General features: G+C 40.9%; 1 long non-coding RNA gene across 2 annotated transcripts in view; it reads right to left on the bottom strand.

Moving 5' to 3' along the window:
- The window catches only part of LOC148678703 (uncharacterized), a 40,266-nt gene that overhangs the window by 7,204 nt on the left and 20,832 nt on the right, over window positions 1-12,230 (bottom strand). The window lies entirely within an intron of this gene.

Here is a 12,230-nt window from a genome sequence, read left to right as displayed (position 1 = left end):
TAAGATGTACAGTATAGCCACCTTAGTGCACTCAGAGAGTGCAAGACATAGAATATAATGGATATGAAAACCTACAATGTTAAAACTATTATGTAACTGGTGAAAGACAACTCATTTGGCTATGTTGCACACCACCACGTTACTGTAACTCCTAAGTGTGATCTGTCTCCTTCCAAATATGCAATTTGCAATGACTCCCTTGTAGAACAGAGTCATGCTCTACAGGGTCCTATGCACTTGCTTATGTGGGGCACCATACAAGGATGTAAAAAACATTCTGTGATGCCAAGTTCTTCAGTACCTGATGAGGAGAAACAACCCAGTTATCATTACCGAACGCCCACTATGCTTGACAGTAATCATAGTGAATTGTTCCTTTACACCTCTCCTCTTTTCCTCTGGGTATATTTCGGTAGTCTGGTTGCAAGAGAAAATGGGTGTTTGATTCCTCTAACCATGAAATAATCTGAGAGTACATATACAGTATGATCTACACAGCATACCTTATACATTTATATTTGTGAGGCAATCTGTGCCTGTGAATATTCACTGTGTTACATTTTCACTGCAAGTTCTGGTTATGTTCAGTGCCAGTTTATGCTTGTACTCTTTCAGTGAGTCAAGGGTCCTTACATACTGTGCAGATGATCTTCCTGCAGCCTCTTGCTGATATGTGCCTGATCTTGAACAATTCGTGGTATCGTAAGATGGTCAGCCGGAAATATCCTATGCATTGTGTTAACTTTTCTTTAAATTTCTCTATGAACACCTACATTTTTGTGTAGCTGTTGCTCAAACAACATTCAAAGGTACTTTGTTTTTGGAGTAGAAAAAACAGCTTAATTCCTGCTACATTAATAAAGTGAATGTAGGAGAATTTGCTCATTGAAAGATCCGTTGGAATCAGCTTTAACAACATTTCTTTGTGACTTGGTGCAAACACCCACCACCCTTAGTGTAAGGAGGTACTTTTTGGTCATAATGCATTTGGGAACTCCTTTAGCAACAGGCTAAAATACATTATTTTTATCTAAGGCATGCAATGATTTTTATTTCATTTGTCAGGAGTTATGCCAAATACAATTTTAACTTATTTACCGTATGTTTTCACAAAGTCTATTTTAAAGGTTAACATTTTTGGAATAATAGTTTAGAGAGGTAAATAAGTTTTGTTTTCTGACTTTTTCCATATGAATGTTTTTAAATAGATAAACTATGCATATTTTTGTATAACAGCTATGTTATACAACCGTCTAACTGTCTATGCTTTGAAGTTCTGAGGGGTTTTTATCAGGGTTAACAGTTTATTGTTACTAATCCTGTGTATTAGCCATAGACATAAGAAACTATAATTGACATTATTTTACCGCAAATATGGTATGTGAAGAAAAATGAAAGTGTTTGTGCTTGGAATACATGAGTAGGCATGAAAGAATTTAAAAACGTATTTTCATGTGATGTCATTTGTGCCAACATAACCTTCATGACATATCCACAGAGTGACCAATTGTTTTAGAGTTTTTTTTGTTACATGAAGGGCAGTTAAATGGGTTTGAATTAACTGATATGGACTTCCCACAAGCAGTAGGTGTTAGCCTAATGATAGCCATTCCTTTCACTTTACTTAAATTTGCATGAAAAGTTTCCACCTGTCACTTGCACAAGTTAAGGAAATCTGACCTAATTGTGTGGTACTGTAGCTGAGCCACTGTCGAAGAAATTCCCCCCAACTCATTTCCTGTTGTATTCAATACATGCAAAACTAACTCATTGGTCTGAGTCACAAACAGTAGGTAAGCACACAGAGGTTGCTCTATAATATATACTCTTATGATGTTATACTGTATGTGAAGTATTTTAATTTTAGGACATACATGTATTTGAACATGTACAAATAATAATGGGGCATCTTTTCTTGCATAAGCGCTGAAAATGCAAAGACCAGTGGAGTCTGCAATGAACTCTAAATAAGAGGTCAATGCACTTAAGTCCTACAAAGCAAGATCTTTTGTTCAGGGGAGGAGACTGAGAAGGTTCACTTAATAAGAAGGCTTCTAAGATGTTTCTCCTGTCACGAGGCTGAACTAACTTTAAACTGTTTTAAGAGGAGTTCAGGGTAACTTAGAGAAATATAAAGGGGATAATTTTTTTAATAAAATGGATGCTATCTCTGCACAAATCACCCTGAGAACTAGTTATTAAGAGATATTAAGGATATTAAGAGATTTATTTTTATTTTACAGCTCTGATTTCCAAAATCCGGCCAAGATCTCATATCAAATGGCAAAGGTCCTCGCTGCTCAAAGATTTTTCCCTGTGGCCATTTTGAGTTTCCGCTGCAGTTTGTGATCCAAGTGAAACTCAAAACACATTTCCATGAGTCATGCTACAAATGTTTAATCCATCACGTTGAGCCACATTGTTTAGGTATACTTCTGTTTCCAATTGCTCCCTTTCCCCCTTTTGAGAGCTGCCTCCTTGGTGAGAACATTTAAAAAAAATAAAACTTTCTCCATTTGGCTGAGCAGTGGTAGATGGAGATATGAAGATATGTTTAGTACCATGGCTTGTTCAAAAAGGTCTTGAATTCATCCAACTTGCAATCTGTATCAATATTTAAAGCCCTTTTCCACTGGCAACCCATTACTTCTAAAAACAACTATCCTCTGGAGTATTTACAGTTCTAGCACCCACAGTTAATTAAATGAAACTACTGCAGTCACACAGTGGAAACTTTTGTTCTTGGTAATGTTAAGAAATGCTTACTGGGAACAAGGCCTTCTGGCAAACTAGAAGACAATTTGTCCAAAAAATTAACTTTATTTTCACGTAACGAGCATGAAAACTTTGCCTAAACATCATTTTGCTATCTGCTCCTTTAAAGAATTTCACTGTAGGTAAAAAGAACCCCATAAAATCAATTGAGGAAATTCTAAGTTTGTAAGAATAAACCTTAGACATCTGCTCTAGACAAATATCAAATATGTATGACAGACAAATATATGAGGGATACAAATATCCCTCAGAAGTGTAGTGGGGGCACCTGTTAAGTGGTATGGATGGGCAACAGCTGGCCAATGATCTGAATGTGTTTTATACCCACTTTGAGTTGAAACCTACAACCACCTCAGCTCATAGTGATATGCAAACTGTATCTGGAGAGGTTTTTAAAACAGGGGTACGTGGGCTGTTTAGGAAAATCAATATTAGGAAAAGTGCGGGTCCAGACAATGTGTGGCAGATCAGCTATGCAATATTTTTAGTTTTCTTTTTTAGATGTCCTTAAACTTACAGATCATTCCCTCTCTGTGGAAGAAATCCATCATTATTCCTATTCCTAAAACTGCCAAGCCTAGTGGCCTTAACAGCTACAGGCCAGTTGCTCTCACATCTCTCCCAATGAAAACTCTTGAGAGAATAGTGAAGGTGGCTGCTAGATAAGGTGGGTGTTATACTTCCTAACTAACAGGTCCCAACAGGTCAAATTGGGGAAGTGCTTATCTGACATTCGCTGCACTTCAATTGGATCACCAAAGGGCTGTTTCTTGTCCCCTCTACTGTACATTTTGTACACCAATGATTGCATAAGCAAACACACAGATAGACATCTCATTAAGTTTGCTGATGACACAGCCCTGGTCAGTTTTTTAAAGGACACAGAATACCATCATGGGCCCATTCTAAATGATTTTACTAACTGGTGCAATGAGTTCTCCCTAAAGATAAATGTTTTAAAAACAAAGAAACTGGTTATTGATTTTAGGAAAAATACCACACCCACTATGATTGATGGTCAGCATGTTGAAATTGTTGATGACTATAAGTACTTGGGACTGGTCATTGTCAAAAACCTAAAGTGGGACAAATGTTACAACACTATCTATAAAAAAGCCAACAGAGACTCTTCTTCCTTAGGAAACTCAGCTACTTTAAGGTACTGTAGATAAAACGTTTACTTTTATCATTCGTTGAAAGTGTCTGAACATACTGCTTCACTTGCTGATTTGGCAACATAAGAACCGGTAACTGTTATAGGCTGGGTAAATTAGTCAATATAAGTGGCAAAATAATTGGGAATAATCAAATCAACTAAGCATTCTTTACAAACAGGGGGTGAGTAAGAAAGCCAAAAGCATCAGGGAGGGTGTGTCTCACCCCCACCATTGTGAATTCACACTTCTCCCATCTGGGAGATGCTTCTGTGCCCCCAGGTGTAAAACCAACAGACTCAGGAAATCTTCTATTCCCACTGCAATTACACTCTTAAAAAATGCAAAGTAACAACTTTGTCTCCTGTTTCTTATCTCCTGTAACACTACTGTATTCTCCTCCCTTTTGGTGATGCTGATTTTGTCATTGTGTTGTGTTTGACTGTGGCATAAAACAAATTTCCCCTAGGGGACAATTAAGCTTGAATTGAAAATTATCACAGACAAGTAAAAACACCCATATTTAAAAACCATTTAGCATTATTTAGATTTGCATGGCACTATATTGAACAATATTTGTGAGGTGTAGTAGTTCAGGTGGGTAGCTGCGTCAGCATGCCTAGGCTGCAAAGGAACAAGTAATTGGTTTATTCCAAACCTATTATTTGGAATATTTGTGGAGTTCAAATAGTATATTCCTTTCCACCACTCCCCAAAAGTGCTGTTCATTAGAATTTGTGGTTAAAACATGAGACGGGGACACTATACTGTAAAAAGGTGCCGTCCTTCTGATGAGACATAAAACTGAGGTCCTGACTCTCTGTGGTCATTAAAAATCCCAGGGTGTTTCTTGAAAAGAGTAGGGGGTGTAACCCCAATGTCCTGGCCAAATTTCCCATTGGCTCTTATCAATCATGGCCTCCTAATAATCCCATCTATGAATTGGCTTCATTACTCTGCTCTCCTCCCCACTGATAGCTGGTGTGTGGTGAGCGTTCTGGTGCACTATGGCTGCTGTCGCATCATCCAGGTGGATGCTGCACACTGGTGGTGGTGGAGGGGAGTCCCCATTACCTGTAAAGCACTTTGAGTGGAGTGTCCAGAAAAGTGCTATATACTGTAAGTGTAAGCAATTATTATTCATAATTATTCCTTCATTGCTTCTCCTGATAAACATGGAGATGAGTACACATGTTTTTTTTATTCTTTACTTCCAAGCTGCTTTTCGCTTCGTGGGATCTTTCCCAATATTTTTTATATAAGAGATGACCGATCGTCAATGCTTCCATAGCCAAAGTTGTTATTGCACCACTTTGAAGGAAGCTGAAAGCAAACCGTATTACACAGGGAAGATGAACAAAACTTCACTCTCCCAGATCTGAATTTTCATGGAGGGACTGTTCTCATCCATGTACAGTGTTCATTCCATTGTAATAACCTCTTAGTTCAATAGAGGGTAGCAGTGTTCCAGAGCCTAACCTGAGAGACAATGGACACAAGGCAGGAATGACCCTGGATGGCATGCAGGAGTCAATTTGCAGGTATACAGGGGACAATGTTAATGTTTCCCAGCCCTTGTCCTGTGACAGCCCCAGTATCCGGTTTTCACCCTAGCCCTTAGTCAATCAAGCTCTTTAAACCAGCTGATTGATTCTTACCAGTTTTCCGCACACTGGACTTCATCTTACAAACAACATCCTTTATGTGCATCAAATCTAAGAAATACAGAAGCAGATCGGTTTCAGTTTTTTTTAAAAAAAATTTGCCCCCACCCAGTAGCTAATTAAAATACTGTTACGTTTTGTCAATCAACGGCAGGTGGGAATGACAATGTCAAACGCTCTCGTGATCTTCTTAGAAAGGAGGGCAAAAACACCAACACTTGAGATAAGATAAGATCACTTCATTGGCCATATACAATTTCTTGCATTAGGAATTTGTCTTTTTACATACCCCAGCTTGCTCTCCATGAAGCACACAGATGGGGAGAGAGAAGCTTGGGGTCAGAGCGCAGGGTCAGCCATTTATATGGCACCCCTGGAGCAGCTGGGGTTAAGGGCCTTGCTCAGGGACTTAACAGAGTAGGATTCCTCTGCCGGCCGCAGGATATAAAACCAGCAACCTTCCAGTCACAGGCGCAGATCCTTAGCCACAGAGCCACCACTCTGCAGTTTAATTTAATTAACCGCAGTTTAATTAACCACGCAGCCATCAATGTCTTGTTCTGCTCTTTAAGGTTTTAAAACTACAGGCAAACAGTTAACTTTTAAAATCATGACGAGATAGATACTGTAGATAAGACTTTATTTCCCCCTTAGGGAATTGATAAGTAAGCTGGAGAGAAAAATGTACTGCAGGACCAGGCTTGGGACACACTGCACTAGGGAAAAGTTTACTTACTAACAGTATCAAGATAATAAATTACTAATAATCAACCAGAGAAATAAGGAGAATTTAAGTAGAACGAAGAAAATTGTCTGAATCGTCTGAAACCTATACATTCTTAATGCTTATAGTATCATAATACATATTTATGGAGAAAAAGTTCTAAAAATAATTAGTTCTCTCACTTTTTCCATTATAAAGCTAAACTGGACTTTATTCTTAAGGTATTGAAATGTAGACCCCCTTTCATTAGCACATGGACTTAGAAATTTAAAATTCACTTTAAAGGTTTTAAGTAATACGTCTTAGCATAACCAGATATTCTGATTTTAGGAAGATAGTTTTCCCCCAAACTCAGCTGAAAAATAATACATTTAGGAGGGAAGGATGTTAGTCACTTCATACATGAAAGGGAAGCGGAGTCCATCCAAACCCCAAAGAGTACTCAGTTCTTTAAAACTTGCAGTGCTGTTCACGACTTGGCACAGAGAGAAAGTTACACAGAGAACATAAGCAAAATTCTCTGTTTCTTAAAAAAACAAAATTCATATTAATCACACTTAGGTTTTTAAACTTGCTTTTTTCTCTCTCTTACAGAGGGACAACCATCTTCCTCAAAGTTATTTTAATATTAAGCTTTTTTTACAGTACTTCAATCGGGTCTCATTTCCTTGTGTTCATTCTTCATTTGCCTACAACCAGGTCCTGTGTCTGTCTGCGGTCTTTTGTCCAGTACAGTGGGAGGAATGTGACTAAGTCATCAAAGTCATGGAGAGAAAGTCCCAGCAGTGACACAGAGAGAGGTGGAGGAACAATGACTGAACTTGAACTTGAACTTTATTGCCATATGTAACCGGTACATGTACTGGTACAATGGCATTCTTACTTACAGAAAGTCTCTCGATTGTAAAACAAGTGTAAAAAACAAAACAAAGTGCAAACAGTGCATCAAGACAATATACAAACAAACAGTAGACAATGTACAAGTAAACATGTAGACAGTTTGAATGTAAACAATACAGACGTGTAAACAGACTGGAGATGTGCAATAGATAAGAAATCATAAAGAGGTAGTTGGTGATGGTGTAGGTGTTGTCCGAGGGGGATGGCTAAATGTGTTCGCCAATCTCACTGCTTGTGGATAGAAGCTATTGAAGAATCTAGTGGTAAGTGTCCGTATGCTCTTATATCTCTTGCCTGAGGGCAGTGGGGTGAAGAGCTCATGCCCGAGATGGTGACTGTCCTCTGTGATGGCCAGAATTCTACACGGCAGCGGTCCTCATAGAGCTGTTTAATCTCGGTGAGACCACAGCCGATGATCTTCTGGGTCATATTGACCATTCTCTGCAGTGCCTTTCTTTCTCGCGAAGAGGTGTTGCCATACCACACAGTGATCCCGTTGGTGAGGATGCTCTCGATGGTGCAGCGGTAGAAGTTCACCAACACATGTATTGGCATCCCCCATTGCTTGAGGCACCTCAAGAAATAAAGGCGCTGCTGAGCCTTCTTCATGATAGAGTCAGTGTTCACAGTCCAGGTTAGATCTTTAGAGATGTGAATTCCCACAAACCTAAACCTGGTGACTGTTACCACTTCCGTTCCATCAATACTGAGTGGGCTGTGAGTGTGTGGCCTGTGTCTCCGAAAGTCCACTATTAGCTCATGACACTCAGCAGCCTTTCCCTGGTTGAACTGAAAGCAAAATCAAGACTTGCTCAGCAACCCTAAGCAACCCACTCATAGCCCACTGAGGACACCAGCACAACAACACCAGCTTCTCAATCACGTCATGTCACAGCACACAGCAGTCTGTCACTGCAGGTCGCTCGTGAAAGCACGAGTCCTTAATCTCCATCCTTATCCGCTTGTCATGTGAAGACTCTGCTGCACAGCCTGGAACGCATCAATACCCGGGTCCACACACCTGGTAGTGTTCACATCAGCCAAGCTCTTTAACTGACAGCTAAAAAGGCTTTAGAGTAAATTAACGTGTACAATAGTCATGCAGATCAGGCTCTAATCCTCTGCCTACTGTACAGTATGTATTGGACTATGCAGTTATTAAAAATGGATGGATTGATGGATGAAATGCAAGGCAGCCTCTGACATATTTAATATAAATGTAATTCTGTTATTTGATCAATTAGACATTCATTTAAGGACAGATATGTAACCATTACCAGCAGATGTATGAGTCTCCAGGATTGTGATTGGGGTGCCCTTATCTACATGTTGAGCATCTCCTCTCTGGGCTTCAAATAAACATAATGAGCCAACCACTTGTTCCAACCCACACTCTAAGAACTGTTATGACCCCAAGTGTATCGGGGTGTAACATTTAGGATGGTTTTGGATGCAGGTGGGTTTCTGAGGGACTTAGGAAGCATGACAACAAGTTTGGTGCAAAAGGGATTTATTTTAAAGTGAATAAGTGACAGGTACGTAATACAGGACACAAACACACACACGAAAGGGAACTAGAGTGGTGCCAAAGAAAAGAAAATAACAAACAAAATGGAGCTGGCTAAGAAAGTGAGGGAAAGCTGACGTAACTACAAAAGAAAACCTGAAACACTTGGTCTTCAGCGTCTTCAACACCCTAGCTAACTGACTAGCCAAAACCATACAAGACAAAAGGCACTCACCTGTACTAAACTAGTGTTATTAATACAGAGACCAACTATGTGTGCAGAATGTACCCAACAACCTAAACTAACCCTTAACATGAAAGTTCACACAAATACACAAGTGAACTATGAATACAAAGAAGGGAAAACGAGAGTAGACGGAAGGAATAGAAGGAAGGGTACAAAAGAGCACAGAGGTTGATACAACACGTTAGGGCAAGGTAATGGCAAAGTAAAGATAATACAAACAAATGAAAGTACAAGACGACGAACACAAACCAACACAAAAGGAGTGTGTAGGTAGTTTTTTCAGCAACCTACACTGTCCAGCAAATGGTGGGGGGGACAAGTCCTCTATTCAACACACACTCTAATCCAGCTCTCAATATATTCATTCAAGCCCTTTCTGTTTCTAGTGTCCATCAGCACTCAGCAAAACCACAGCAAACCACAAAGAACATAAGAAAATAGGAAAGGCTACAAACAAGAGGAAGCCAATGGACCATTTAGCCCAATTATGTAATCTAATTTCCTGAAAGAAACCGCAGTATCAGCTTCAATAACATGGCTGTGTAGAAATCTGACTGTGGCCTGCAGTCACTGCTCTTGATCTGGCTGAAGGAACTTTAAACAGACACCTGTTGCTGTACATGACACCTCAGAAATAGCTGAAGGGCAGGATAGCATCATCAACAATAGCCAGTGGACCATAAGTAGAATGCGGACTCTTAAACCCCCATTCATGGTAATAACATGGCTGGACTCTGGCTATAAAACCCTCTGTAACACTGTTGCAATTCAGGGAAGGTGTGCGTCTCCTTCAGTGATCTCTGGAAGTGGACATTTTCGTTACAAATAACCTCATCTCAAACTCTTACTGGACTGCATTCTGACTCCTTGCATCCCTATAGCTGGGTAGTGTGATCCACTCCCACAACACATTGGGTAAAGAAGTGTCTCCTGGTCTTGATTTTAAATGCATTTCCACTTGCCCCCCCATGAAGAAAAGGCCACAGCTATTTCAGCACCTAAGCCACCATTGAGCTCAACAGCTTCCCAAGTGAAAACCAGTTCTCCTTCAATCCATAAATGTCTCTTACTGTAGGTGTTATCAGTCATCAGCCCAAAGTAGAGAGAGAGAAAATAATTGCAGGACAAGGAGCACACAATAAATCAATGTGTGTTCAAACAAAAATAAATCTAGTGTGGAATGCACATGGAAAGACAACAGGAATTTGAAAGAACAAACAAAATGCAAGGAATAAAAGTTTTTGATTTTTAGTGTGAATAAGATAGAAACCCTCATAACATTGTTTGCAACAGTGTGTTCATTAGAATTATTTAATGAACAACCTTGAGGTGAAATTTTGAAAGTAAAACAGATAAATAAAAATCACTAGATAGGAATCCAGATTTATAGTGTCAATATCCCGTGACAGTCTAAAAAATGCATAGCAATAAAATGACATAATATTGGCTAGAATGCTTTAAATAAGACAACAGAACTAAATCCTTTAGGGGCTATTCTCCTCTCCAACACACTTTTGTTTTTGTGGCAGAGATGTCGAGTTTTAGCTTTTTTAGCTTTGCTGTTTTAAATGGTCAAATATTTACTATATTTGAATGTATTACTATAAATTTGAATTTCTACCTCAGTGTTTTTTTCCTTATCAATTCTATGAATGAAAAACAAAGACTTCTCCCTTAAGCAGGTCACACTTTATATTTACGCTGATATCTATTAAAATAATTTAGGTGTTTTAAATTTCAGTAGAAATTGCATAGAAAGCTCATGTGAAAAACATTGCTCTGAATGAAGGGTGTCCATCCATTTTTTAACTGCTTTATCCAATACAGAGGAGCTGGAGCTGATCTTGGCAAGCAGTGGGCACAAGGCAGGATATACCCTGGACAGGACACCAGTCCATTGCAGGCAGATAGACACAAACACACACACTCACACCAGGGCCAGTTTTCCTAGAAAACACTTAACCTACAGTATCAGCAGGTTCCTGAGCTCGGACAGGGGGTTGAAGAGAGCCCTGCAGGTCGTGGAGAAATACTCCAGGGCCTCGGGGTTGAAGCTCGACCGCCAAAAGTGGAAACTGAAGTTCTTCAAACCCTGGAAGGGACAAGACAACGGCACCGGAAGGTCTTGAGCTCTGCACGGGGCCCCTCAAGATTTTGGGGGTTCCGTTCCAGAGCCAGGACAATGAGACCCTCAATTGGACCGAGAGGATCGCCAGGTTGATAGTGAAGCTGGGTCTGTGGAGAAAAACACTGTCGCTGTCCCTCACGGGGAAAGTGATGGTGTTGAAAGCAGACATCCTGCCAGCTCTGGTTTACCTGGCTGTGGTATACCCGCTGACGGACAGACTCAGACGAGCACTGCAAGGGATGGTCTTTAGGTTCGTCTGGGGCGTCAGGTACGAGTACATCACGAGAAACCGGATGTGCCAGCCGGTTGAGGAAGAGGGGAGAGACGTGCCGCATTTCCCCCTGAAACTCGACTGCATCTTCTTCTGCATCCTCTGCCTGGCGCTGTGGGAGCCCATCAGCCACAAGTACCAGGACTCTCTCAGGCTGTGGTTCTCCATCCTGATGAGGCACTTGGTCCAGTGGACAAACACTGGACCCAAGGCAGAGAGGCAACCAGAGTTCTAACCCACTCTGTCAAGTGGAGCAGGAGGTACGAGGCCACAAGACAGCCAGACCTCTGCACCAACCACAGATCCCTGTACAAGGAGGTGAGGGGACAACTGGTTGCCGACGAATGTAGGAATTGGAAACAAACTGAAGGACCTCAACTGGATAGCAGTGCACCAGAGGCTTGCAACCAGAAAGGTTCTTTACAGACACTCGCTCACCAGGAACCCACATTACCCCCAGGACACGTGTTTCATTGAGGAGACTCAGGAGCATGTGTCCTGGAGCTGCCCCTTCGCCAAAGCGGTGTGGGGCAGAGTGGACAAAGTGATAAAACAGGTCCTGCTGTGGCTGCTGGTGTCCCTAACAAGGACTGTGGAACGCGAGGAACACTCTCATTTGGCACAACACAGAGTGGGGAGCAAGGGAGCTGGGGGAGAGGATCCTTATGAACCTCAGAAGAAGGATGAAGCGCGACGTCGCCAAATGGGGTTTCCCCATGGTGAGGGAGCACTGGAAAGAACTTTGGGTCCTGAACAGGGACTAATGGACAAACGCAAGTGGAGGGGCTTGGAGGGACTCTTTAATTGGGCAAATCGGGCCCCATCGTCCACTTGCATGGATTGATAATGGACAATCACCC

The sequence above is a fragment of the Lepisosteus platostomus genome, chromosome 1 (genome assembly GCF_059453375.1).
Source record: "Lepisosteus platostomus isolate fLepPlt1 chromosome 1, fLepPlt1.hap1, whole genome shotgun sequence".
In the NCBI taxonomy this organism is placed as follows: domain Eukaryota; kingdom Metazoa; phylum Chordata; class Actinopteri; order Semionotiformes; family Lepisosteidae; genus Lepisosteus; species Lepisosteus platostomus.
The sequence above is the reverse complement of the archived record's forward strand: the minus strand, read 5'-3'. Positions and strand labels throughout refer to the sequence as shown.